The sequence below is a fragment of the Photinus pyralis genome, unplaced genomic scaffold (assembly GCF_008802855.1).
Source record: "Photinus pyralis isolate 1611_PpyrPB1 unplaced genomic scaffold, Ppyr1.3 Ppyr1.4_LG8, whole genome shotgun sequence".
NCBI classification, from domain to species: domain Eukaryota; kingdom Metazoa; phylum Arthropoda; class Insecta; order Coleoptera; family Lampyridae; genus Photinus; species Photinus pyralis.
In genome coordinates, this window is record NW_022170819.1 from 16224006 (window position 1) to 16250792 (window position 26787).

Below are 26787 nucleotides of genomic sequence, written 5' to 3' on the forward strand. Positions count from 1 at the left end.
CATACTGGACACCCAAAACTTTCAAACCTGTATGGCTCTCCGCCTTGGCTGTAAGAGGTTTCAAAAGCACCGATGCAACTGTGGAAATGTCGTCATCTGAGCTTAAAAGCTCCTACTTCAAAGAATATCTCTAGCCATCCAACGTCCAGGAATGGGCGAAATATTTTCTTTATAATTTATTCATTTTTGCGTTCACGATCTTAATATTTTGTTCATGAAACAATAAAAATTCCAAAAGAAATCGGTACAGTTCAAAAGTTACAACCCCCGGAATGAAGGACTAGTACATATAGTGTGTGCCTTTGAAAACTTACAATGGCTATATTTTGTTTTATTAAAGAGAGATATCAAAAAAATAAAAAATACCGTTTCTTTAAAATCCAGGGGAATCCAAATGACTTTTGTTTACCACCCCCTTAAACAAACTGGCGCAAAAATTTTAAATTAAAATTCCCCACTTGTGATACCTCTCTGGAAAGCTTCACTGATCATAAAAAAAGTAGGGTGAAATTAAAAACTAATCTCAAAATGCAAGTCTTTGAAAACGTACATCCTGGCAGAACGTTAGTAATGTTTATGTGTTAACAAATTCCAGCAAACATGATCTGTAGCAAATAAAAAAAGACAGGGACTCAAAATTAAACAAAACCCCTGCAAGAAATAAAAGCTTGCAAAACTTGTTTGGGCATAATAACCCGCACGCAGACGGCCGATAATTAAAAATAAAAAAGTCTTAAATTACTAGTTTTTTTTCTCAAGTCGCAAAAGGTTTGAGATATAAAGGCGCACTTACCAAAGATACAAAACTTCACTTTTCCTGTATTAAACTAAACTTTTTACGGCCGCGAAAACTAACAGCTAGCAGCAGAAGTAGTAGCAGCCCCGTTTTCAATTAAAAAATAATCTCCTTGTTCAGGATTTTCAAAAACATTGCCAATCACAATTAGACTTACGCAGAAAATAAAATTTTCATTCGATAACAGCTCCTTATCGCAAACGACTAGATGTCTCACCCCGTTGGACCTAGCCCCCCCCCCCCACACCATTGTGAATCAATTTAAGAATGGTATCCAATTTATGAGCTATTTAGGAGCTTTTCATATTAAAAGCTTAAAATTTTAGAGCTCGTTTAATCACTAGGAATCGAACATTTCTTATGGGGTGGCCGGGTCTACTTGGATTCAGTCCCTCTACTGATCAGAATTACTTTTTTCAAATTAAATTTTGTGCTGGAATTACGAGCTATTTAAAAGCTTTAATTTACAAGTAATTTCGATTTTTGAGCTTCAAAAGAAGAGACAGATGGGTCCGATTAGCGACTATTTTACCTATTGAGGATGGAGCTCCAAAATTAGACTTACTTATATAATCATACTCGTAATTCATGGACAAAGATTAATTTGTAATAAATAAAGAAAAACAGATTAGGGGCTACGAATAGACCTGGCCGCTCCCAGGATGACTTCTACTTCCTCTTTTTAAGAGTGACGCTTAAAAATTGCAATTACTTGTAAATGAAAGCCTTTAAGTGATACCTGAATTTTAATTTGAAATGAGTGAAGGATACAAGAGGAGGGACTACGTCCAAGTGGAACTAGTCGCCCTATCGATTATATCTATTTACCCTTTTAAGAGTGGCGCTCAAAAATCGAAATTACTTGTAAATGAAAGCTCTTAAATAGCTCGTAATTCCAGTACAAAATTTAATTTGAAAAAAGTAATTCTGATCAGTGGGGGGCTGAATCCAAGTAGACTCGGCCGCCCCATAAGAATTGTTCGATTCCTAGTCATTAAAGCGAGCTCTAAAATTTTAAGCTTGCGATATGAAAAGCTCCTAAATGTAAATAGCTCATAAATTGGATACCATTCTTAAATTGATTCACAATGGTGGGGGGCTAGGTCCAACGGACTCTACATTTTAACAGGCAATTTCACGTTTTACAATTAAATACGCAAATTTAAACAAGCGACAAAATCCAAACAAAAAATTACGCAATGACAAACAATTCTAAAAAGAGAACGCTGAGACACAAATTCAAATACAATAAACCCATAAAGAGCTGTCGCCGAGTAAAATGGCATCAGTTACTCTATGACCGGCATTCTTTCATGGCGAGGCTAAAAGCTTAAAAACAATAGGGACCATTTTAATTTAAGATTTTTACTTCAGTATGAGTTGTGGTTATGGGGGTATTTTAAAAAATAAGTTTGGATATCCCCTTCTTTTGGTATTTTGTTATTTTTTTGATATCTCTCTTTAATAAAAAAAAATATAGCCATTGTAAGTTTTCAAGAGTTCACAAGCTGTAAGTGCGAATTTTCTACAAAGCTAAACTAAAAAAATTGCAACCCCCGCAATCAAGAAATGCTATAAGTGTTAAATAATTTGTCCGTTTAAAACGAAAGAGTCCATTATTGATTACATACTAGCAGAAATAGACAACAGAAGAAACATAAACGACACAAGAGTTTCGAGAAGAGCAGAAATAACTAGTGACCACTATTTGGTAGTATCAAAGATAAAAGGAAAGATCGGAGCAAGACAGGGAGAAGGAGGGAGGAAACAAGAAATACCAGTAGCAGAAACAATTAAATCGTACAAACTAAAAGAACAAAGGTTTGCAGAAGAATTCACTAGGCTACTAGAAGCTGAAATAGAAAGACAAAGTGGCGGGTCTGTGGATAGCAGGGTTGAAGGGATGTGGACAACCTTCAAATGCTTGGTGCTAAGGATAGCAAAGCAGGTATGCGGAACTTGTAGAACAGCCAAGAACAAGAAACAGACAGCTTGGTGGAATGAAGAAATAAAGGAACAAGTAAGAAACAAGAAAAGAAAATGGAAAAAATATTTGAGTACCAGAACTATCGCGGATTACATGGAATATAAACAACAACGTGAAAGAGTCAAAAGATTAGTCATAGATGCTAAACAGAGAGCTTGGACGGATTTTGGTGAGAAAATAGAGGAAGAAAGTAAAGGCAATCAGAAACTCTTTTTTAAGATGATCAAAACGTTAAGAAAAGGAAAAACCAGAAATACAGTATCAATTAGAAGCAGAGAAGGAGAGATATTAACAACAGACGAAAACATAATGAACAGATGGAAAGAATATTTTCAAGAATTGTTAGAAGAGGCACAAGAAGACTCCGAAGAATTTCCAAGGGCAGTAGGAGAACAGGATGAAGAGGAAAATCTTATCACACTAAACGAAATGATGGAGGCGATACGCAAAATAAAACTAGGAAAGGCACCTGGACATGACAAGATAACGGGAGATATGTTAAAAAACTTAGGAGTGAAAGGCAGACAAATGCTGTTGGACATATTTAATAAAGCGTTCAACGAAGAAACGGTACCAACAGATTGGGACGAGGGATTAGTAGTACCAATATTTAAGAAAGGAGACCCACACGACTGTGGCAATTACCGGGGTATAACACTTCTAAGTACGACTCTAAAATCATACGAGCGTATTTTAGAGAGAAGGTTAAGAACGATAATCGAAACAACTCTAAGCGAGCCACAAAGCGGATTCAGACCAGGCCGAAGTGTCCAAGACCACATATTCACCATAAAGCAAATTATTCAAAAGACGGCACAAAAGAAAAGTAATGCATGTTTCGCCTTTATAGACTTAGAAAAAGCGTTTGATAAGGTGCCTCGCAAGAAAGTGTGGAAAATTTTGTATGAGAACGGCATAAATGGAAAACTAATAAGAGTAGTACAAAGTTTATACCAGAATAGTAAGAATCGTGTCATAAAAGGAAATCTAAAATCAGAAAGCTTTACGACCAAAGCAGGATTGCGGCAGGGAGGAGTCATGAGTCCCCTATTATTCACCATATTTATGGACAACATTATCAAACAGTGTCAAAAAAAGATAAATAAAAAACTACACGTCGGATACAAAAACATGACAAGAATAGAGATTGCAGCATGTGCATTCGCAGACGATATTGTAATTACTGCCAAAAACCAAAAGGACCTTCAAGACAACTTGGACGTTTGGAATAAAATTCTAGCAGAAAATGGAATGAAAATTAATAAAAACAAGACAAAAGTAATGTCAATAGCACAAGAACCACACGAGTTACATATTTACATCGAAGAAGAAAAACTTGAACAGGTGACACACTACACCTACCTTGGCGTACAAATCGACGACAGAGGAAACGATGAAGGAGAAATTAATGAAAGAATTCAAAAAGCGGCAAGAATGTATTATGCACTAAATAAGAATTTTATTAGCAAGAAAGAAGTATCCAGGAAAACAAAGATGATGGTGTACAAGGTAATATTTAGACCAATTCTGACGTATGGCAGCGAATCATGGACGTTAGGGAGAAAAGAACAAGGTAAAATACAGACAATCGACATGAAATATCTGCGAAGAGTGAAGGGAATCACAAGAAGAGACCACATACGGAATGAAGATGTAAGAAAAGAGTTGCAAGTACAGTCGATAACAGAATTCATAGCGAGCAAACAGTTGAGTTGGTGGGGCCACCTGCAGAGAATGAGCGATGGGAGACAAGTTAAGCAAATATGGGAAGCGAAAATCCAACACAAGAGAGGAAGAGGTCGACCAAGGCAGACGTGGGAAGATACGGTTGGAAAGACATTAAAGAAAAGAGGAAAATCCTGGACTGAAGCGAGAAACCTGGCAAGAGACAGAAAGGAGTGGACAAGATTCGTACATGACAGTGTATAAAATGTATTGTATAGTAATGTAATGTATTTCACCGTACACCTAACGGTAGAACGGTGTCCCGATATATATATATATATATATATAAAATGAAAAAACAATTTATAGGGCAATTGCGGGATTGGACTTATAGTATTTAAACATAATGTATCAAAGAAATAAAAATAAGAGTGAAGTGTGCCATATTATTATTGTTCCTCTCTTGTTATGGGCCCTCAACAGGCTTTCGGCCAATTACAGAGTGACTCGCATAATGCTATTTATAGAGGTGCCCCTGCAGAAGGTCTTAAGTAGCTCTATACTACCCCGGTATTTACCTTACGAATTAGGAAAACTGCAAGAAAAAATTGGGAGATATTGTTGTCACTACAGGAGTGTCAACCCCGGCAATCGAGAAATGCTATAAACGTAAGGGTGACTACGTCATAGTAATAATATAATAATAATTGTAAAAAATGATAAAAAAAAAACATAGTCCATGGCTACTTAGACTAAAAACTCGTGAAAACAGAATCTTTATAATTAATTTTTTCGCGTACAAGAAGAGGTAGAATAATCATTTCACATGATTTAGATGCACAATTTATATCTCTATAACTTTTATTTGAAGTATTTTTGCGTAAAATAAATAGGAAACGTTTGCGCAAAGAAAAAGTAATTTCCCATGTTAAACGCCTATGTTCCACTTTTCGATTTACACCCTGTACATGTTCATAAGAGATTAGTTGACTAATGTTAAATGAATAACAATGAGCCAAGAATTGATTCTTGGGGGACTCACATATTTACTTGTGGCTTTTCGCAGACACTATTTGTGGAGTAACCAGTTGCGGTGCTTATCACGCAGGAAAGTGGACATCCATTGAAGGATGGAAAAGCATATTGGTTTATCGAAAGGATATTACATTAATTCAGAAACGTTATCCAAGAAAGCATATTCAAAAATTTTGGATAACTTTTCAGGTACAGCTGTAGGTCGCTAATTAATAATCGAGGAGGAATCATTCTTTTTGTAGCACTTTGCTGGTTTTTAACCTTTCTGGGACATTGTCCGTCGTAAAAGAAAAATTGACTAAGTGGGTTATTGGACGAAATATTTAATTGAAGCTCTTCTTGACCATAAATACAGGAATATCATCCGATCCCGCAGAAGTCAGTTTAAAACCAGAAGCAAATTTATTTTTAAAGAACGGTTACAGGGTTAGATATAGAATATTTAAACCGATTTAAACATAATGTATGATTGAATTAAAAATATTTGCTGTATTACAACAATATTAGAACCTTCGGACTCAACGATTGCTAAACATGTAAGTTTAAATTAAGAACCAAAGAGCAAAAGGAACTGATCTGTTTAATACTACACTATTAAATTCTTGTCTGCGTTTTATTGAATTTACAGATGACATGTTGCAATAATAGAATCAAATCATAACTAGTTTATTTCCACATACACAATGAACTTAACGGTTCATTAATGCAATGTGGGTTATAGATTACAACTGTGAGCCAAAAGCTATACCAAAACATAATTATGACAATGTTACAGGTATGGTTAGTTACAAGACAAAACTACGAGGGATCATTTTTCTATTACCGGACTGTGCTGTTTTGAATTTTGACGCATTTTCAAAATCACATTTGCCTTGGCAACTTGTGTGGCAATTTACAAAACAATTGCAACGTTTATTAATTTTATTATCTCTCGTTCATGTGGTGGCGTGGCGGCTATGTATCGAAATGAATAAAATCGAATACCGGGCTATAACATTGCTCTCAAAACCAGGAAAATCTCCAAAAATTATTGTTGGCTGTATACGGAGATTATTGCACTTCATTAGGTGTTGAAAATATCAAGTGTTTGGTACTGGAGGATGCCCGACTAAAAAACGACAATTAGGAGCTTCACTAGGAGTTTGAAAAACTACGGGTTTTAGAATTTTACACGAGTACCTCGGGATGACAAAGGTTAGTGCAAGACCCCTTCTGCAGGAAAAATAATGGCAACCATTTTTTGGGACTCTCAACGAATTGTGCTGATTGATTATATGAATAAGGGTAGTACGGTAAAGGGGATGCATCGCCTTAGAGCTAGACGCGGAAAACTGACGCAAGGTGCCTTGTTGCTCCACGATAATGCACAAGTGCACAAGTCCAGACTTTCAAAAGCTGCGGCAGCTGATTGTGGCTTCGAAGAATTTGAACATCCGCCTTATAGCCAAGATCTAGCACCCAGTGACTTTTTTTGTTCCCGAATCTCAAAAGATCGCTATAAGGGGGGACAAAGACGAACTTATAGCAACTGTTGAGGGCCATTTTCGGAAAAATCAAATGAATATTTTTATGCTGGATTAAAGATGTTATTGAAACGGTGTTATATCTGTATTCAAAAGCCGGGGAACTATATTGAAAAATAAAATTTTGGTGTCGCTCTAGTCTTATGTCTTTCTTCATGCCTAGTCCTGGAATATACAAAACGACCCCTCGTATACTTCATGGGAATCATCGACTTTGGGTCATTCTGCCAGTGGTGATGTTTTCACAGTTATTGCACAAATCGCTCTAGTTCACTGCACGTTCAATTAAAAGTTCATCCCAATACTTTTCCGCGTTCAGTATAAAAAAGCTCATTCACTGTGCCTTGTGATGCGGTCATATTCCTTATACAATTATATCGGGCACGAGTTCAATTGAAACTTCGAATAAATTGAACAATAAAACAACTCTCGCTCAACATCTGCAATAACAATTTTGATTTAAAAAATGCTTATCCGAAAAACGGCACAATGGTTCACAAAATCGTGAAAGCTACACCTCGTAGATCTACCTAAAAGCATCTATTGAAAGTAGTTTTCCCAAAAGAACGAAAGTTTTTATTTAAATAAATTAATTTACGGTACTTAACCATTTTCTTTTTTTTTCTAAATTTTCTCGTTGCATGCGTACTCGCACATAAAAAATCACCGGCTTGGTACTAATTACTGTAGGTACTTTTGTACGAGTGTCTATTTCTTCAATCATTGACTTATGAATATCGCTACTTTCTCGTCTCGCAGATCTCGTTTTCGAAACGGAAACGTCAAGAGGACAATTTCCGTTCGGTGGAAAATTATAGTTGTAGGATAATGTCCTTAGATGCGCCGCAGTTCGAGGCAAATTTGAAAGTTTTGCTGATAATATGGGGCAATTTACCGTTGAAGATGATCGAGATGTTCGCTTATGTAATTTAGGTACAATTATTATCTGATTGTTATTTCGTTAATTGGTGCCTCCAAGCAAATTGTTAAGAATAATTAGAGTGAGAAAAGGTCATTCCGTGTCATACACTTTGCCATGTCATTTGTACGACACCAAAGACCTCAATGTCAATGTCAAACTTACGTTTGCGACAAAATTGGCACTTAACTCGCACTCTCACAACACATTACGAAAGTGCATCGTACTCGGACGCACATGAAGAAGACGTCGACTTCTTCAGCTACCGATAAGTGCACAACTGACTTCTGTTTCTTCGGCAGGTGTATCTCCACACCGGTACCGTCATAATTTATCAACAGAGGGGGGCCCCATGTTTATACTTGACCAGAGCCTTTATAATATTTTTAATTGCGATCTACGTGTAGGTTACAAATTTAATTACGAAAGATTCGATGTGCCAATTACATTGGTTGCTGCAATTTGTAATCACAGCGGGACCAATTAAATAAATGAAAATGACACATGGGTATAACCTCGGCAAAATCTGGATAGTGAGAATATCCTACGTATCGAACCATCTTCACTAAGCAAATTATAAAAAGATGGTATACCGCTAATCATAGTCGCAGCAATGCACAAAGACCTATGAGAATCTTTAATAAGATTAAATATTATTGCACGGTCATTTCAAATTATCATTAAGTATAAACTGAAGTGAAGGCATTAATTAGAGTTCATGTGAAGCACTTAGAGAATCCATTAACCATTTTCTATGATAAGCTTTAAACAAAATGTGAGTATAAATTACTAATTTGTCATTTATTGTGGGTACCGTTTTGCCTTTAAACTTCCCTAATATTCTAAAAATCAGCATTTCAACCATGGATCTCCCTGAATCCGCCCATTTTAAGTCTTTTTTTATAGGAAAGGTAATATTTCTTGTTTTTAATTGCTTCCTTTTTTCGCGATAGTGTTATAATTTTAAAGGTACATTTACATTTTTTGGGTATAAAAATTCCGGCTTTTTTATACAGGCGGGTCCAGTTTTCTCTTGTTACGGGGCTAATTATCAGCGCTGAAATGTTTTCGTTCATAATAACAGTAAATTAACTCGTTTGGGATAAGTGAATTTAGCACCCATGTTTAGGATTCGCTGATAGTGCATTGTAACGGAACAGCTTTCACCAATAGATATGTCTAATTGTGATCTCTAGCTTGGAAGAAGCGAAATACTATTTCTTTTGGTTGTTTGACATACAGTGTGGCCCCCCATTGTTTGGCCGTATCTGTAAAATTCAAAAAGATTTTGAATTGAACATCTGGGACTGTGACTAGTTTTGAAAAATCAAGGGTGCTTTAAGAAACGTTTTTTTTTGTTTTTTTTTCAGTGATAAAGGCTTCGACTGCTTTTGGTCTTTCGCCTGATGTACCTCCTTCTAAGTTAAATCTTATTGAATATATCAATACTCTTTAAAAAAGAAATCAGTCGTTGAATACTGTTCTGATCGTCATGAAGGACTTCTTTCAAGTTTTTGGGCAATCCGTGCGTTTTCCGATCATTCTCGTATTCAGGACAACCCAAAAGAATGTGTTGCACTGTATATGGCTCGCTGCATCTACTACAGTTTTTAATTTCACACCTTCCCAACATATGAAGGTGTGTGATATTGGTATGCCCAATACGTATTCTCGTATACACTACTTCCTCTCTTTTGCTCAAGCTATACCTGTTTATCCATGGTCTTGTGTGGCACTTTATTTTACTTAAAAAGTTATTGGAGTTCTTCCATTTTATTTCCCAATGGGTCACAATACTCTTTTTTAAATATGCTTTCCAGTCTGACGGTGGAATAACTGTAACATCGGTTTGTTTTTGCTGTGGTGAAATTTGTGCCGCTTCATCAGCTCTCACATTTCCATATACAGGGTGATTCCTATAGTACCTGCCACCGTTTGGGAGCGTATAGGGGGTGCCTAGGGGAAGTCTTTTTTCATATAGGACACTTGGGGTCGGAAATCCAAAATAAGGGCGCCAGAACCAAATTTATCTTCTGGAATTTCACGCCTGTATGTAGGCAACCCAACCGACCGACGTTTCGCGCGGAGCGATGCAGAGCGAGTTAGCGCGAGGAAGCGACATGGGAGGGAAGGAGGGAAAACGACAGTCAAAAGCAATAACGTTTACAAGTGTTCAACGTGGCCACCGTTGTTCTCAATGCACTTCCTACATCTAGCCAACCACTCCCCTCGAACTCGCGTGAAGACTCCTATGTCCTGGCGAACAGCCTCTCCGGCCATGACGACGCGCGCAATTAAGTCCTCTTCGGATTCGACGGGAGTCTCGTAGACGTGCGCTTCCATCACACCCCACAAGTAAAAATCTAATGGGGTGATGTCGGGCGAGCGGGCAGGCCACTCCACCGCACCTCCACGGCCGATCCATCTGTCCGGATAGGTTTGGTCCAAGTGTTCCCTCACCTGCCGCCCGTAGTGAGCAGGGCACCCATCGTGCTGGAACCAGTGGTCCCAGTACAAGTTCACTGGAACATCCATTAAAAGTTCTGGTAGCACCTCGCGCAGGAAAATCAGGTAATTATGGGCATTTAGACGCGGAGGGAGGATGTAAGGCCCCAGTAGGTTGTCCCCCAGGATGCCAGCCCAAACGTTTAAAGAAAACTTGTCCTGGTATCCTCGCGTAAACGTTTCATGAGGATTGTGCTCCGCCCAGTAGTGGCTGTTACGAGGATTGAAGGTCCCCTCTCTTGAGAATCCTTTCTCGTCAGTAACTAGCACGCTCCTCAGAAAGTTCGGATTAGCTTCTTCCTCCTGGACGACTAAGTTGCAGAATTCCAGCCTCCTTTCATGGTCACCCGGCCGTAACTCTTGCACTTTCTTAAACTTATAGGGGTGTAAGTTGTTGTTGTTGGCGATGTTCCACACTGTGTGTTGACTACAACCCACCTGATCTGCTACAAGTCGAGTGCTAGTACGCGGGTTTGCCTCGAAACGTTCCAACACATCCTCCTCTAAGGCATTTACCAACGGGCGATCGCGATCACGGGCGCTAGTGGGCTGCGAAATAGGAGGAGGTCGGTGTAAACAAACAAACTTTTCGAAATGGGTGCTTAAATGACCCAAGTATCGATGTGCATCACGAATCTGTGTGTAAAGTTAAGCCTCCGTCAGCTTACCTGCAATTGCCCTGTCTCGCACAGTCGGAAGTGAACTTCTTGAAACTTGAAAGACCTGTCTGCAGGGTAACTGACGGTTTGGATACCGCTCAGCGTACGCTCGTCGTGCAGCTCGTGCGTTACCATTTGCCAATCCGTACATGAAGTGCATGTCCGCGTATTCCGTGTTAGTAAAACGTGCCATAGTGTTTATTCACTTGATACGCGTCGTTGCAGACGGGATTTCGTGGGTTTAAACAAAATTCTGATCAAGTGTCAGCCACACATCGCCGCCTGAGATCGCTCCGTGTGCACCGCCGGCCGGTTGGGTTGCCTACCTACAGGCGCGAAATTCCAGAAGGTAAATTTGGCTCTGGCACCCTTATTTTAGATTTCCGACCCCAAGTGTCCTATATCAAAATACTCCCCTACGCACCACCTACACGCTCCCAAACGGTGGCAGGTACTATAGGAATCACCCTGTATACCGACATGACCGGGAATCCATATTATTATAATTTTGAAATTTTGGGATTCTAAGTAGTGTATGCGTTCTTTAATTACATTAACGAGCGGTTCGATTTTTACATGACGACTTACAATAGCGCTAGCTGAGCTAAGAGAGCCTGTGCATATTGCAATACGTTGTATGTCAAGGTATTCACAGATAAGAAGGCCCTGCCATATTGCATATAATTCTGCAGTGTACACACTTGCGGTAGGATGGTGGCACCAATTATGGGATTCATTATTGAGGTGGATACTACTTCCGACACCATTGCATGTTTTGGAACCATCAGTATATATAAACGTATAGTCTTCAAACTTTTGTACGATCTCTCTAAACCGCATCCGGTAGGTGCGTGCACACGTTTCGTTCTTTTTCAGTTCAGTTAACTCCAATATCACGTTCTTACTGAAATCAATCCATGGTGGGTAAGAGTTTTGCAGTTTCGTACCCTACGAGAGAGGAAATTATTACGGGTTGAGCCGTGGTAGAGCTCATTGACGTTAGAGTAATCAGATTAGTGAATTCGTTTTGAGCCGTCAAAGAGAGCTCATGGCATGCAACGAAAGAGTAATACGGATTGAGCCATTTTAGAGCTCAAGTCAAAGGAAAAGGAAAACCGTCCGTGGGTCCAGGTTCGGTGGGTTGTATTTAATCGAAAAACCCCGCGAATTGGAAGTTCAAAAGGCTTGTGTGTAGTACGTGACGCAATAAAAGAGAAACAGCTTCAGTTCAGACTTTCGTCAGAAACTAATTTTGACCAGTGTATAATAAATTTCGTATTTCGAACCGTTATAGTTATTAATGATACAAGTTCCATATAGACATCATAATTAATAATGTTCATATCGAAAATGTATCATTCAAAATTTAATCTACAACAGTTCAAATAGGTCTTATTCGCATTTTGAGTTATGGAAACGTTTTCGTAAATTAAAATTCAAAATTATCATACATAATACCATAAGTAGTCGAAGTATTGTCGAATATTTTTGAGGTGCTAGAGTTCTAGTAACTTCCGCCATTTTTGGGCAAAAATCATGCGTTCTCTCTGTAACACACGAGTCCAATGGATTGCGGTACTTTCTATATTTAGTGACTAGCATGAGTGGAGCGGCAGCTCAAAAATAATCTACAAATACTTCGACTACGAATGGTATTTGGAGAACTATTCAATGAATCAAAAGAAAAATTAAGCATAATTACCCACACGAATGTATATTTATAAGTAATAATCCCGAAGCCTTGACATTATTTCCATGACAACAATAAACGTCAAAATAAATTACGGAAGTTGCTCTTCATTTTGCTATTGATTCTATTCGAACTTTTGTGCTCCAAACTAATCCGTTATGAGTGATCAAATTAAAATATGTGGTGATAATGTATTCAAAATTGATTAACAAACTAAGAAGAATGTTCCGGTTAATACGAAAAAATTTCGCGACATTTCACTGGTGGAAGTTTGACAAATGTCATTGAATAATCGCATTGAATTGTCACTTATAATTGCACAAGAGGTTTGTATTTTACCGAGTAAATTTGGGTTGTTTAGGTAATGAAAATCTGTTGCCTAGCAATTAGACGAGAAAAACTGTCAACTAATAAAAATGCGACACCGCAGGTGGAGCATTTTTAGGTTGACAGTTTTTCGAGTTCAATTGCTAAAAGGAAACAGATTTGAATTGCAACAACCCAAATTTACTCGGTTTAAATACAAACCTCGAGTGTAATTCGGCAGGACAATTTAACGAACATGAAATTCACCAAACTAGTCAATTATTGACAAATGTCAAACTAGTCCTATGGGAACGGATAATGCGATAATTGGTTTGAAAATGAATAAGTGAAAAAACCACTAGTGCATTTGTCGCTGGAAAAGTTGCAGGTAACTTTTGCCGCCGTCAAAGTGACAATTGCACTGCGGCTTGTGCGATTTTTTATACATGAGTTGAATGGTCACTATAATTCGTTCCCATTGGCTCAACAATTTGAAATCTCGACATTTCACTGGTCGAAATGTGACAAATGTTAGATGAATTGAATAGTCAAGTAAATTTTGACGTTCGCGGTCAAAAATATCAAGCGATTCCAAAAATTCAGCATCATAGTTGGCAATGAAAGTTTAATTGTGAACATACCGTTATGAACAGAATTGCATGAAATTCAAACTGGGAATAACTTTAACGATATAATACGTAATGCTAAAAGTTGAGCCTAATCAATTCAACATTCACAGTGCCTTTTTAGCGCATTTATTTGTACAAACATATTTTAATCTCACTTTGGCTGGCTGGCTGGCTGGCAGCAAATGAAGATTCGTAAAAGAACGCTTGTAGAAAGACGAGGTCTGTACGCGTACCTACCAGGATCGTGTAATTATGGTAGCCCCCGACAAGATCTTACTGATGGTGGAGTAAACATTTCAAACGCGAATTGCGGGCGAAGCGGGTTCCGACAAAGAGAATATAGTACCTACCCCCGACAAGATCTTACTCTGGCGGAGTCAAAACTCGCTAATTGAATACTCATCTGCTTCACAAAAATGCGCTGAAGTCCCGTCGATCTCACACGAGGACTTTGATCATTTTTGTCATATCCGTAATTTATGAACCGAATTGCATGGACTTTTGATTATCGTCAGAGTGCCTTAACTCGTGCATGTTCAACCTTCCTTCTTCTAAAATCTCCACCTGTGTCAAAAACTTAGGCGATAACACGTCCTTATCTTGAAGCTAATTAGTTTGGCAGCGATAAGAAAACTTTGCGACCGGAGATAAACATGAGACAAACTTTTATATTTACTATACGCATAATTCCTATCTGAATAAATCTGGTTCTGGTCTTTTAATGTAAATTTACAATTACCGCAACAAAATAAATAAAACAATTATTTAAACAAATCAAACATCAAATAATTCTGATACAGCATCAACATTGCCCTCGAATTCAACTGATATGATCGCGATTGTGCTTAATCCTAAATTCCAACCAACATTTAACGTTAACAATAAATGGATTGCACATACAGGGCCTCCCATCGCTATTGCAGCTTCCGAAGCCAACACAATATATTCAATCACTTCATTTTAAATTTCTATATTGTCTGCAGTCAAACCAAAACGCTAAACTTCCGTAAGGTAAAACCACTGTAATTTGTTTTGGATAAATAATTCGTGTAAAATTTGCGGTAGAAAGTTAATTTTATTTAGTATGCGGTTGAGGGTTTTCAACCCCCGTAATGTAACAGACTGTTACAAGTGCAAGTCGTTAAGTCAAGTAGATTAAATATCAAGTCAAGTGTGCAGCCCTGTTATTATCCGAATACGTGTTTAAAGGTTTGAATATTAAACCCGTTTTACGTCCCAATATAGTTAAGTATGCGTAGTATAAATAGAAACCATTTATTTTGTAACCGTTACACTAACAGACTCGGAATTTTGTGCGAAAAAAATTGTATCCTTTGAGTGAACGAATCAATAACAAATTCGCGGCGAAACATCGTGGAAAAGTTGTTTCATCATCGTGCACCTGCAGCTTAACGTAAAAATTTCGAAGTAGCTAAAGAGATTCATAGAGAAAACAGCGCGATACAAAGGTTTTTTTCCAGTGCAATTAATAAACTACGCCGCTAAATTAAAACGAGTCTCTGATGTGCCACCACTAGACTAGCGTATTTTTAATGTGGCAGATATAATAGCTAAGACATTTAAAGGAAATTCATAAATGATCGATTTCGGGAATGGCTTTCAGCTTTCAGACTAAGCGATGCAGGAATAACGCGATAGTACGAATATAATGCCGAAAACCCGAAAGGTCTACGATATTCCGTTGACGAGATCTCCATCGCTTTATAAAAGGCGCCCGAACAGCCGACAGTTAGTGAAACAATAACAATAAGAATCAAACATACACTAAAAATTAAAACGTTCGTACGAACTAAATTGAAATTAAGGTTAAATTAATGTGCGGCTAGTGATTCACTCCCTTTCTGGGAGTAACCTTCGTAAATTATTCATTCGAGACATTAAACTGCTTATATTCAGTAATGTAACCGAATTCTTAAGATAAGATTAGGAGGTTTTCTTTAAACAATGATTTTCTTGATAAATATAATATAAAATATTAAATAATAATAATAAATTGTTCACAGCATTTTTTCTTTTTTACTTCTTCTTTTGTTTTTCTTTTTTTTTTTTAATGCTCTGAACATATATTTTTTTATATTCTCTATGTTTTCGAATAGATTTTTTTTAAGGTTCGATACATGAACATGGTTATTGGGGGTAACCTGTTGTGTTCATAAAGAAATAAATAAATAATTAGATAAATAAATAAATATAAAAGACATCTTAAGAATTCGGTGGAATTCTGAAACTATTTTATATGTGACTTTCTGTATTAACTCAGTTGTTAGAAAGAGCGCGTTTAGGACTGTTTGAAGGTAAATTTAATTAGCGAAATTTCTAAGTGGGTTGAAAAATTAGATTCTATGATAAAAAGAGGAGTTGTAATGAACTTCAGCTTGTTTAAATCCAAGGGATAAAAATTTAGATTCAAGTTAAGAATCAGTGGCCACTAAAAAAAGAAAAACGCAGTTCTAGTACCGAAAATGTTCTTTTTAAATTTAACACGTAATTTCATTTCAATGTGGAAGTTTGTGAAAGGACTGAGCTTTGATTGAGATTTTTGTTTTAATATACAAACAACAATTCAAGAGTCGTATTTATTTACAGATTGCACACCGAAGAAGTGACAGGCCAACCCCTTCCGTATTTTTAATTATAGTAGTAAGTTGAGCTAGCCGTGGATATATTTGTGCAGAATCAATTCACTGTTTCTTTGTTTCTTTTAGGGATTTGCCTACCCTGAAATAATTATCCCTATTACACAGTAGAATTTTTTTTAGCGCAAAAACTTTGTTATACTTATTTACGTTTTTATTTATATATCTGAAATAGAGGCAATTGGGGTTTACGACCTAGGGGCGCCTTCCTTTTCCTTGAAAATCACCCTTGTCGTACCTACTTCAATCCATTAAAAACTACATTGAGTCATAAGTTCATGTTAACCTTTGTGAATGAAGTAAACTTTTTCGACATCGCAAGACCATGAATTATAATGTAATCTGACCATCCTGCTACCGAAAGAAGCAGGAAAGTTCTTGAAATATTAAAACCTAATATTTATTATTACACTAACGGTAGTTTATTGAAGAATTCGAGGTACTGCTATTTCTGATTAAGCTTAAAAAATTGATTAATTCTATAAAAACACTTTTTTCTTGTCGTTGCTTAGACAACTTAACTCACAAGAAAGTATGAATACGCTTACCTCGAATAATCGCTGCAAAAGATTTCGTGCCACTCGCATTTAGGACAACTGCACATAGTACATTGGGAGTTAAAATCGCTCATCGAATCTTCACTAATGGCAGATCTTCTTCTTCCTCTTCGTAGTCGGGTTTTGTTCCATTTATCTGTCACTATTACGGCCCATGTGCGATGTAGAAGGAAAAAAACCTTGTTAGGTTTTTCGTGACTGTCGTCGGAGTGTTGGGACAGGCTGCTTGCGCTTTTCCCCATTGCACCCTGAAAACAAAAATTTTGTAAATTCAAAATCCGAAATTTTGAGTTTTTTATCTCTAGCAAATCCAAATGCATTGAATTTGTGCAGCATTGGTAGACACTACTTTACTGCATTTAGACTACTTGTCATACGCCCCACAAATATGGGTACTCTCAAAATGTAATGGACGCAATGTGTTGGTCAAACACCAAACAGGGTAAAAAAAATGTCTGGGGAAAATTTATCCTTGTATAGGTATGATTTTTTGGAGTAGATATTTTTGTTACAAGTGTCTGTATCAGAGATTTGACCAGATCTGTATTATTTATTCGTATTTTTTCGCCTGCATCCTAGGGATTATCTCTCTTTCAAACACACTTGCACAGGGACATGGTAAGAATAAAACGTCCCAACAGATTTATAATAGTTATATATGTATTAAGGGCATAATAGTGATGTTTATGCCCGTGGTACATACACAATTTTATGTTTTACAAATAGTTTTCTTCGCCAAAATTCGTTTACAAAATAATTCATTATGTTTGATCGAGTATGCGTGGTTCGAATTTGTTAATGTGATTCAGAGCTGGGCAGTATTCGATTTTGTAAATACTTTTTGGTATTCAAATCCTTTAAAGTATTCAAATACTTTGTAATTAAATACTTTTATGGAAGCAGTATTTGTATTTGTAACTTAAATACTTTCACAAAGATTTAGTATTCGAATACTTCGCAAAGTATTTGGATACTTCGTAAAGTATTCGAATACTTCGCATAGTATTTGAATACTTAACCTTCCTTTTTTTACCAAAAATCGACTACTCCAAAATTTCTCGGGAAAACACTTTTTTTATTAATTTTGGTAGGTAGAATCCAAAACAATTCGTACTTTTTCGATCAGACTTCTCAATCAAAAGTTATAGACTAGAAAACAATATCGAAAGAAAATTCAAAGGGCTGTAACTTTTGAACTAGTAGCAAAATCTTGGAACTGTTTGAAATTATGGATTCTACAGGCCACATTCTATAAGAACATTTTTTCCGGGTCGATCTGAGACAATTTTTTTTCCGGCCTCAAAAAAGGCAGTGTATAACCTTCCGTTTTTACCAAAAATCGACTGCACCAAAATTTCTCGGGAAAACACTTTTTCTTATTAATTTTGGTGCGTAAAATCCAAAACAATTCGTACCTTTTCGATCAGACTTCTCAATCAAAAGTTATAGACTAGAAACCAATTTCGAAAGAAAATTCAAAGGGCTGTAACTTTTGAACTAGTAGCCCAATCTTGGAACTGTTTGAAATTATGGATTCTACAGGCCACATTCTATAAGAAAAATTTTTTTCCGGGTCGATCTGAGACAATTTTTTTTGCGGGCCTCAAAAAAAGGCAGTGTATAACCTTCCTTTTTTACCAAAAATCGACTGCACCAAAATTTCTCGGGAAAACACTTTTTCTTATTAATTTTCGTGCGTAGAATCCAAAACAGTTCGTACTTTTTCGATCAGAACGCGTCTTTGGTAAAAAGGGTGTGGTTTGTTTTTTACCAGGACGAAAACAGAAAGATACATGAACAAGTTATAGGTAGTTTATGGCCCTTGTGACGTTCAACAACCAGATGGAACGATGAACGTTGATGCTTTTGGGAAAAATATGACGTTCCTAGAATCTTTACATTCGTGACCTGATTTTTATTGGTAGGTAGGTACACAATGTTTTGTGGATTTTGTTGTCTTTATTAATTTATTTTGTGTATTTGTGTGGGCTATGACAGGGACTTTGTCCCAAATAAGGCCATGTGTCGTTTTCATTGTTTTCTAAAAAAAATTAGAAAGTACATGTAGTATGTACGGGTTTTTTTCCAAAATCATAGTTGGAAATGCACAAGGTTTAGTTTTTGTTAATCCAATTAGTGTGTTTTGATGTTTCTCCCCCGAAACTTGTGAATAAATAATGGTTTTGTTTAAACTTTTTCCCAAAATTGAAGGTGTTCAGGGCGTTATGTTTTAGTACACCAATTGCAAACTAGCAAAAGTGATATTATAAGCGTTGCGATGTTGTTGCTACTTTACATCGAGCATAATTAATTAGCATGATTTTTGATACTATTTCTTAAAAGACCCGATGGCTGAGAGTGTCTAATTATTGGTTCGTAAAGTTTTCAATAACGAGATGTTGGTAAACAACGAATCCTTTCATTTTGGTGAGACCTTTCATTAGAGTACCATGAAGGGTAGAACGTGTGTTCATCCCCCCGCACGTTCAAGATATTGGCTATATATTGCAAAAAATTCCAGAACTCTAAGACCATTTCCCTAAAAGTAGTTCAAAACAGCAGAAGTGAGTCCGGACGCACGGACAGACGAACGGACCAAACGCAAACAATAGCACATTTTTTTTAATTCTTAAAAATGCGCTAAAAATTGTATATACAAGTTGTTTAACATTTTATTTTCCATAACAAGACAGCATTCAAATTTTGGTGTAAGGTGTAAGATCCAGAGATCGGGGAGGCCACTCCACAGACCCCCTTCTGGCTATCCAACGGGCCGCAAATACCACATCTGAATATTGGCGTACAGCTATAAATGATAGTGAGGCGGTGCCCCATCTTGTTGAAACCAAAGATCATCAACATTTGCTTGACAAGCTGGAATAATTTTCTGTTGCAATAATAAAATTGCAAATAACGGTCACCAGTTAGAGTACCACGAATTAAGAAAGCTCCAATTATGTGATCCACAAATTCCCACCTATACGGATTTTCAGCGGCCCAATATCGACAATTATGTCTATTTACATTATTCCATCGTAGCCTCGTAAGAAAAAACAATATTATTGAGAAAATTTGGATTGTTGTGGATTTTGTGTATTGAGCCTTTACTTACGGCATGGTTTAATAATAACTGACGAATCTTCGATTTCTAGTAAAACATCGAGCTTTTTATCTTCATTTGTCGCAGATCCCTTCGGACCAAGTCTTCGACAGACCACAGACCTTTAACACTACACCGTCCCTAAATCGTTTCAAAGTTTTGCTGACAACTGACTGGGTAATTGATTCTCGATTTGGATAAAACTCATTAAAAATTTCACGTACTTCTAATAAATTGTGTTGGTTTGCGATCTCCATAACCAACCATAATTAAAATTTGTATGAGTTTCTGGTCAAATTGAGTCTCAAATGAACCATTTTTATTTTTCGATGCACCAACTTATTTAAATAAACAAGATTCTGTCACATTAATGACCTACATTCTACTGTCAAGACAAATAGAAGAGATCTCTGAAAGCTATAGATTGATGATAATGGTGAAATTAACATTATAACAAGTTTCTACATTTTAAGTCTAGTATAATACGACATCGAAAAGAGAAAAAAATCAAATAAGCCTAATGAAAGAGTAGATTGCTATTTAAAAAAATTAAAGTGTTATTCGTTACCCATTTGTTTACTGATAGAATCCAAAACAATTCGTACTTTTTCGATCAGACTTCTCAATCAAAAGTTATAGACCAGTCACCAATTTCGAAAAAAAATTCAAAGGGCTGTAACTTTTGAACTAGTAGCCCAATCTTGGAACTGTTTGAAATTATGGATTCTACAGGCCACATTCTAAAAGAACATTTTTTTTCCGGGTCGATCTGAGACAATTTTTTTTTCGGGGCTCAAAAAAAGGCAGTATATAACCTTCCTTTTTTACCAAAAATCGACTGCACCAAAATTTCTCGGGAAAACACTTTTTCTTATTAATTTTGGTGCGTAGAATCCAAAACAATTCGTACTTTTTCGATCAGACTTCTCAATCAAAAGTTATAGACTAGAAACCAATTTCGAAAAAAAATTCAAAGGGCTGTAACTTTTGAACTAGTAGCCCAATCTTGGAACTGTTTGAAATTATGGATTCTACAGGCCACATTCTATAAGAAAATTTTTTTTCCGGGTCGATCTGAGACAATTTCTTCTTCGGGCTTCAAAAAAAGGCAGTGTATAACCTTCCTTTTTTACCAAAAATCGACTGCACCAAAATTTCTCGGGAAAACACTTTTTCTTATTAATTTTGGTGAGTAGAATCCAAAACAATTCGTACTTTTTCGATCAGACTTCTCAATCAAAAGTTATAGACTAGAAACCAATTTCGAAAAAAAATTCAAAGGGCTGTAACTTTTGAACTAGTAGCCCAATCTTGGAACTGTTTGAAATTATGGATTCTACAGGCCACATTCTATAAGAAATTTTTTTCCGGGTCGATCTGAGACAATTTTTTTTTGGGGCTCAAAAAAAGGCAGTGTATAACCTTCCTTTTTTACGAAAAATCGACTGCACCAAAATTTCTCAGGAAAACACTTTTTCTTATTAATTTTGTTGCGTAGAATCCAAAACAATTCGTACTTTTTCGATCAGACTTCTCAACCAAAAGTTATAGACCAATTTCGAAAGAAAATTCAAGGGGCTGTAACTTTGAACCAATCTTGGAACTGTTTGAAATTATGGATTCTACAGGCCACATTCTATAAGAAAATTTTTTTTCCAGGTCGATCTGAGACAATTTTTTTTCGGGCCTCAAAAGAAGGCAGTGTATAACCTTCCATTTTTTACCAAAAATCGACTGCACCAAAATTTCTCGGGAAAACACTTTTTCTTATTAATTTTGGTGCGTAGAATGACCTGAAATAAAAAAAATTGAATGCTGTTATTACAATTTTTTTATAAAGTCGATATTTACCGAGATATATGCTATATTCCATCCAAAATGGGCACCTTGTATATCAAACTGTTTACATATTTTGCCATTTTTTCGTGCATATGAACCTTTTTTTTGTAACCCTTAATATGAACTGCATCTGTCTCGTGTGAAAGAACAAGTGTTATATGTTTATATTGTTGATTTCCCTTCAGTATAGTGACAGTGTATTGTACAGTCGGCTGTAGAAATGCAATTGGTTGTTAATTTTTGCTTCAAAATTGGCCAACATGTTTCAGATTTTGTACCCAACAGGATTAGAGACCGTATCTTCTAAATGGCGTAGTTAATTTTTATCTCCACGCCTCTCTAGGGATCTAAAAATAAGTACTGCTTTTACATAATGTTAATAAATGAATAGATAAGCAAATCTGTGCTAATCCAAAAGTCAAATTCGGGGTACAAACTACAAATATAATGATGAAATATACCTAAAGTGAAGGTCGAATTCCATATATGAACGTTGGAAACTGTACCTACTCAATGGATTATTATTGCAATGTCTGACAGATTTAGTGCAGATACTTTCCGTCTGAAATAAAACATTCCTATATTTGTTTAAGGTAAAAAAGGGAATCCTACAGCCCTACGTCACCACTCATCAATGACTAAACCCTAAATCTACTCGCAATTTGAGTGTGCATATCTTTGAAATAGTCTAAGTCTAGACGAACCAATTACCAACCGCCCTGATTAAAGCTGAATAATGTCTCAAAGATAAAAGTGCTAACGAATATAGGATTAGATATCTCAGCTAGTAAATATTTCCCTTCCAACGGGCTGACTAATAATTTTTTACGTGATATTTACATGCCGTATGACGAATCAGTCATGTGCGATTACTCGAAAAAAATTACACAATGAGAAATAATAAGTGATCATTTTTATACACAAGCGGAAAACGCAGGTATCCTCAAAAATGTACATTTAGAGATAGTGACAACCAAATGCCATCTTTCATTTGACGGTATGTGGCCGTTATTAGTCGTCGTAATTTCGTTGTCGTGCAGGGTCGGCCAAGGTGAGAATTAATTTTTCCGCAGTTTCCTAGGAAAATTGTTTTTCCCGATAGCGCTGGATTGCTACAGGTGCGACTCGATAACGCGCGGTTTTGATACTGAAATTCAACTAGTCGACTGCAAAACATTGCATAATCCTTACCGAAATGGGACTTTGAGGGTACTTCTCGAATGTGTACAAGAGCAAAAAGTGTGTGAGTATATTCATGACATACCTAACCAATTTTCTTCTTAAAAGTTTTTGTACCAGTTTTAGCAACCGGCGACAATAACAGATTATGCCAACAGCAAAACGCGATAGCTACCAATTTTCAGGAGAAAGGAAAAATGAAAAAATGCGAGATCCTCCACAGGGACAAATGTAATTCCACCCGGAACACTAAGTTAACTTTAGTACTAAATTTAATCGCATTTTTTATATTCTACGAATGTACAAATTATTAATAACAATAACATTATTGTCATCTTTATTTGTAGTATAATGTTCCTTTACGGTTTTGCTAATCAATTATTTATTTATACATTTTGGTTTATTTGAAACGAATGAATTATATTTTTATAACAATGGAAGGTTATTCTTGTTTCTTTTGAGCCAGTCCGCTGATAATGGAAACGTGTAAATTATCACTAAGGACACTTCCAATTTATATGTATATATCCTTGAATTTTGTATCCATTCAACAATTGTATGCTTTTATGTACTTACCTATAACGATAGGTATGTATATTTAGACTGAAATCTGCCCTAAAACTCGATCGAACAAGTGGGTGGGTACCTACTTCTGCATGCTACAATTTCAAATTTAAACTAAAATTTTCACTTCTGCCCAACCCTTGCCCTTGTAACCTTGTTGCTTGTAAAAGTCTTAAACTAAAGATTTACTCTATGTTGGCCCAATTTCGTTTAGTATTTAAATAAATAAACGAAATGCCTCTAGACTAATAAGTTTGTTATTTTATTTGCCTCACTGGCTATTTTTCTAATAAATAATTTAAATAACATCATCATAAAACAGAAGTGTTCTCGTGGAAAAATATTGGTATCTTTTTGAAGAACTCTTCATCAAAAAGTACGAATAGATACTTTAGAGAGGAATATTCGCCCCAAGAGACCTCGTCCCCAATTCCGCCCCCGTAGGATTCGCCCCATAAGATTTATTAACCCTCGGAAGTAACAGGGGCAGCGCTTCATAAAATGAATTTTGTTTAAGCTTAATTTTTTTGTAATAAATGTGTATACCTACAAAAAGGGAGTAGAATTATTAAATAGCACCTGTCAACTAAAATATGGATAGGTATAATTAAGGTTGAATAAAGTAAGGAAGGTATAACCTTCCTTTTTTACCAAAATTCGACTACACCAAAATTTCTCGGGAAAACACTTTTTCTTATTAATTTTGGTGCGTAAAATCCAAAACAATTCGTACTTTTTCGATCAGACTTCTCAATCAAAAGTTATAGACTAGAAACCAATTTCGAAAGAAAATTCAAAGGGCTGTAACTTTTGAACTAGTAGCCCAATCTTGGAACTGTTTGAAATTATGGATTCTACAGGCCACATTCTATAAGAAAAATTTTTTTCCGGGTCGATCTGAGACAATTTTTTTTTCGGGGCTCAAAAAAAAGCAGTGTATAACCTTCCTTTTTTACCAAAAATCGACTACACCAAAATTTCTCGGGAAAACACTTTTTCTTATTAATTTGGTGCGTAGAATCCAAAACAATTCGTACTTTTTCGATCAGACTTCTCAATCAAAAGTTATAGACTAGAAACCAATTTCGAAAGAAAATTCAAAGGCTGTAACTTTTGAACTAGTAGCCCAATCTTGGAACTGTTTGAAATTATGGATTCTACAGGCCACATTCTATAAGAACATTTTTTTCCGGGTCGATCTGAGACAATTTTTTTTGCGAGCCTCAAAAAAACGCAGTGTATAACCTCCCTTTTTTTACCAAAAATCGACTACACTAAAATTTCTCGGGAAAACACTTTTTCTTATTAATTTTGGTGCGTAAATCCAAAACTTCTTCGGTCAGACTAATCAATCAAAAGTTATGGACTAGAAACCAATTTCGAAAAAAAATTCAAAGGGCTGTAACTTTTGAACTAGTAGCCCAATCTTGGAACTGTTTCAAATTATGGATTCTACAGGCCACATTCTATAAGAAAATTTTTTTTCCGGGTCGATCTGAGACAATTTTTTTTGCGGGCCTCAAAAAAAGGCAGTGTATAACCTTCCTTTTTTACCAAAAATCGACTGCACCAAAATTTCTCGGGAACACTTTTTCTTATTAATTTTGGGGCGTAGAATCCAAAACAATTCGTACGTTTTCGATTAGACCTCTCAATAAAAAGTTATGGACAAAAAACAAATTTCGAAAAAAAATTCAAAGGGCTGTAACTTTTGATCTAGTGGCCCAATCTTGAAACTGTTTGAAATTATGGACTCTCGATCGATCTCGATCTCAGACAATTTTTTTCCGGCCTCAAAAAAAGGCAGTACTTTTAAGTTATTCAAATATTTGAGAACAATTTAGAAATGTTTAGGGAAAGTTTCCATTGTCACAAAATCAAATATAAAAATCCGATACATCTGAATACCGAACTCGATAGTCTACGTAACTTAAAAACAATAGGGACCTTTCTTATATCCTTAAAACTATGTGTGCCAATTTTCAAAGCGCTCGCACGTTTCTAAACAAGTTATAATGCACATGGACAAACGGATGGTCAAAAATGGATCTGTTCCAAAATCACTAGAATTCATTTCAGAAAGGCGTACGTATCATGTGCACGACGTACGATCGCTTTGAAAACTGGTACACGTATTCTTAAGGATATAACTGGTATAAGAAAGGTCCTGGTAGGTACCTCCTATATAATAATTTAAATAATAATAATAATATGCTTTTACTCCCCTTAAATTTGTATATAACAATAGAAATATAAAAAAAGCTAACCCCATACAAAGTATAACTTGATTTTTTAAGTAGTATTAAGCCTTTTATCTAGTATACTATTTTAAATTTTTAATGTATTTGAGTGACAAGTATTTAAATACTTTTTACTGTATTCGAATACTTTTCAAAGTAAGATAATGAAATACTTTTCAAAGTATTCGAATACTTTTTATAGTATTCGAATACCTTTGATAGTATTAGAATACTTTTTAAGTATTCGAATACTTTTGAAAGTATTCGAATACATTCTAAAGTATTTGAATACTTATTTTTTTAAGTATTTGAATACTTTTCAATGTATCTGTATCTAGTATTCCCTTGTGTTGGACGTAAAAGTATTTAGTATTCAAATACCTTTGATTTGTGTAAAGTATTTACTATTTAGTATTCAAATACTTTTTGAAAGTATTCTGCCCAGGTCTGGTTGTAATTAACCTTAAAAATACGTTTATGCAAAATATTAATGACTTTAATCTTGTGTACTTTTTTTCTAAAATATATATATTTTATTTATTTATGTTGCAACCCTTAAAGATCAAAATAAAACTGGATCCGGAATCAAAAATTAATGAAGTTAGAGTATAACGGTGGATTAAGTTGGCGCTGCTTTTATCTCACACCGGCCGCATTAACGGTATAAACTAGCTCAGGGTTAGAAAATAAGAGAAAAGCTTGAAAAACTTCGCAACGGTAGTTCGTTCTGAGCAGATAAGCTTCCTTTATTCTTAGCAACCAATGATTTTAACGTCACCTAGTTTATTTAAAATATGACCTCACCCTGTATATAGAAAAACTAGGAGATGTACATAGCCATAAAAAATGAGTGACAATCGAGTCACCTATGGAATTTTTGTTTACATGGGAAATCGTACTTCCAAAGGCGACTGGACACTGCAGAGCTGGGCAAAGC

General features: G+C 36.0%; 1 long non-coding RNA gene across 1 annotated transcript; it reads left to right on the top strand.

Moving 5' to 3' along the window:
• The first annotated feature begins 22738 nt into the window (after positions 1-22738).
• Positions 22739-23483, top strand: LOC116178968. The gene is made up of 3 exons (XR_004146925.1): positions 22739-22918; positions 22970-23110; positions 23155-23483. It is a non-coding gene; the product is annotated as an uncharacterized LOC116178968 (long non-coding RNA).
• Positions 23484-26787: the final 3304 nt, after the last annotated feature.